The sequence below is a fragment of the Pan troglodytes genome, chromosome 5 (assembly GCF_028858775.2).
Source record: "Pan troglodytes isolate AG18354 chromosome 5, NHGRI_mPanTro3-v2.0_pri, whole genome shotgun sequence".
Taxonomy (NCBI): domain Eukaryota; kingdom Metazoa; phylum Chordata; class Mammalia; order Primates; family Hominidae; genus Pan; species Pan troglodytes.
Window position 1 is genome coordinate 38604220 of NC_072403.2, and position 3501 is coordinate 38607720.

General features: G+C 39.5%; 1 long non-coding RNA gene across 1 annotated transcript; it reads left to right on the forward strand.

Annotated features, from left to right (window-relative positions):
• Positions 1-1023: 1023 nt before the first annotated feature.
• Positions 1024-1856, forward strand: LOC107975113 (uncharacterized). Its single transcript, XR_010157836.1, has 2 exons — positions 1024-1172; positions 1619-1856. It is a non-coding gene; the product is annotated as an uncharacterized LOC107975113 (long non-coding RNA).
• Positions 1857-3501: the final 1645 nt, after the last annotated feature.

The following is a 3501-nucleotide window of genomic DNA, read 5'->3' on the forward strand; positions in this document are numbered from 1 at the left end:
TCCTGCCTTAGCCTCCCAAGTAGCTGGGATTACAAGCATGCACCACAACACCTGGCTAATTTTTGTATTTTTAGTAGAGACAGGGTTTCACCATGTTGGCCAGGCTGGTCTCGAACTCCTGACCTCAGGTGATCTGCCTGCCTCAGCCTCCCAAAGTGCTGGGATTATAGGTGTGAGCCACCACACCCAGCCAAAAATATTTTTAATGAATAATGGATTTCAAATTTTAAAAACCTGCTTATGAAAAGACCTCTTGGAGAGTTTAATGTACATACATATTCCAGAGTTTGGACAATTCAGTAGATTGGTACCTGGGGTATGCTGAAGAATGCTGAAGTCCAAGAGTCAACTTAGCTACATGTTTTTGAAACAGAAAAAATTCCCTTGTTCCCCTTGCAGGGAGTGCGATGTGGCTCTCTTCTCCAGTGCCCGCTGCTCAGACCTCCAGGGGAGCATACAGATGGTCAGGCTGTGAGGCTCTGATCCCACAGCAGTGTCTGGGGGTGAATGTTTACAGCTCCTGAAGCCCCAGGGGGTGTGTTCCTCTGCTGATGTGCTCTCTCTCAACGTCCAGCAGCTTCTGTCCCTGCCTTGCTAGGGTCTCAGGTTTTTATAGGCACAGGATGGGGCATGGCAGGCCAGAGTGGTCTTGGGAAATGCAACATTTGGACAGGAAATGCCTGTTCTCACCTAGGTCCGTGGGGGTGGAGCCCTAGCCAGGGACCATACCCTCCTCTACCCAGCACTCTGTTCCCCGCTTCCCTATCATTTAAAGGGACCACACTCTTGCCTTCCTAGCACTCACGTACCATTTTCAAGCAGAGAAAAGAACAAGTAGCTACACTAGGATTTGCCTGACTTCCAGAAGGAAAGAGATTCATCTTTCCTTTGCAATCGACATAGACCAAAAGTAAGGGAAAGGTCTGGGGTCTGCTCGTCTTAGTATCTCAAGGCAGCCTCCAAGAGAAACAGATCATAGAAGAAAGAGGCTGCTAGTATTCCAGAGTGCCTAGTGACTGAGAATTCCATGAGAATGGAGATGCAGTAGCCCTCACCGGGCTCTGAATTAGGGGAGTGTGGATTCTCAAAGAATTCATGAAAATGTTCACAATAGAGTCTTCTTATGCATCTGTTTTCCCTAGAGCATTCAATTCAAGCACATGAAATATCAGGCAAGTAAAAACTGTCCTCTTCTGCTCTTCATGCCTCAACTCGCAGGGGTCTGAAACTATATCAAGTAGAAGAAATAGAAGCACAAGCTGTAGAAACAAAAGAAGCTAATTTTGCACCTTCACTGTTTGTGAGCTTCTCATCTGCAACACTCTTGAATAGGCAAGAGTGTGATACCTCAGTTTTGAATAAAATATAGAAATTTGACTATTGAATGGGACTAATTGAATACCTTTCATTTTTTACTTAAACATTATCAGAGAGGTTATGAATGAAGCCTTCCTGAATGCTCATTCAAGGTAAGGAATTGGCTAACCCCAAAGAACACATTGAAAAGAAAAAATGATGATAGGATTAAATTAAATATGTTTTATTACATTGCATCAGTTTAGATGTTCAATATATTCTTTTTTAATAAAGAAAAGTTTATTTGGCTAATGATTTTCAGGTTGTACAAGAAGCATGGCACCAGCATCTGCATCTGATGAGGACCTCAGGGTGCTTCCACTTGTGGCAGAAGAAGGGGAGCTAGCATGTGCAGATACCACACGGCGAGAGATGAAGGAAGAGAAAGAGGAGGAGGGTTCCAGGCTCTTTTTAACAATCAGACCTCACAGGAACTAATAGTGTGAGAAGATGTTTAACATATTCTAATAAGATATTCCTAATAAACTGCCGTGAGATAACTGCTGTATTAGTCTGTTGTCACTCTTCTAATAAAGACATATCCAATACTGGGTAATTTATAAAGGAAAGAGTTTTAATGGACGCATAGTTCCACATGGCTGGGGAGGCCTCACAATCATGGTGGGAGGCAAAGGAGAAGCAAAAGCATGTCTTACATGACAGCAGGCAAGAGAGAGCTTGTTCAGGGGAACTCCCATTTACAAAACCATCAGATCTTGTGAGACTATTACAAGAACAGCATGGGAAAGTCCCACTCCCCTGATTCAATTACTTCTGACTGGAACCTTCCCAAGTCACGTGGGAATTATGGGAACTACAGTTCAAGATGAGATTTGGGTGCGGACACAGCCAAACCATATAAACTGCAGTTTATTTTTTAATTATGACTCATATCATAAAGAAAAAGGGTTGCTCCAATAATCTGTACCCCATTTCATATTCATAAGGAAAAGATTCTTTTATTGGCTAATTGTTCATGTTTAAATAAAAATCTTATAATTTTACAAGGTTTTGCCTTTTACACTTGATGCTAAAATCAAGAAGTCTTTTAAAAAATAATTTTCTTTTAAACTTTGAGTACAGCTTTTCACTAGGATTGCCAACATGATGAAACGAAGATTTCTGTTATTTAAAGAATGTATTAAAGTGTTTATTATTAATTACTCTTTTAATGTAAAGATTTTTGTCTTTTATGGTAATTTGACTTGTTTTGGTTTGGTTTCCATTTGATACTGAGGATGAAGGGAAATTAGAGCAGAATTGCTTATTTACATTATTTCAAACTTCCAACCATGAAAGGAAAAGGTTTGGGATCTTGTTTGTAAAGCCGTGTGTGTGTGTGTGTGTGTGTGTGTGTGTTCGAAAGGGGCTTATTTACACTGGGTTTTACTTTGGTATGGAGGTAACTCTTATCCAAGTGTGGTTGGTTCGAAGGACAAGTAGGGATGATAAATAAGAGGCTGCTTGGCACTAAGGATTAGGTAGAGTTGGGGCTGAGTCATGGTTGTGTGGAAAGCTAGGATCATGGTTGGGGATGGAAGGAGGCTAAATCTGCTACACAATTTGAAACTAGGGCATGATAGTGTGGCAAAGAAGAGATAGAGCTTGAAATAGAAGTAGTTACTTATTTAGCATGTGTATTAATTACTATATGATTAGTTCAGTGTCATCTGACTAAAATGGAGATTAATGTACTAATGATTAATTTATATGGATTTTGTTTATATTATTATCTAATATAGGCTATGTAATAATCTAAGTTAGAGAGACAATGTTTTATGAGACAAATAAGGTTGCTGCAATCAAAGAAATCAAATAAATGAAGAATGATTATCATATAATAATGAGTGCTCTCTGAGGAGAAAAATAAAAGTAATTGGGAGTGATTTGAGGGAACTTCTTTAGGTTGAGTGACTAGAAATGGTTATTCTAGAAATACTCTATTTGAAAAGAGACCTGAATGCTAAGAAAAAGCCAGCTATTCAAAATCCATAGCAAACCACTCCACACAGCAAGAACATAAGTGAAAATTGCTAAGGAAAGAACAAATCTGCATGTTAGAGAAACAGACAGGGAGTTAGTGTACTTCAGTTTATTGAGAGACAAAAAGAATGTTATATTGTGGAATAAGTAAAACCATGGAGA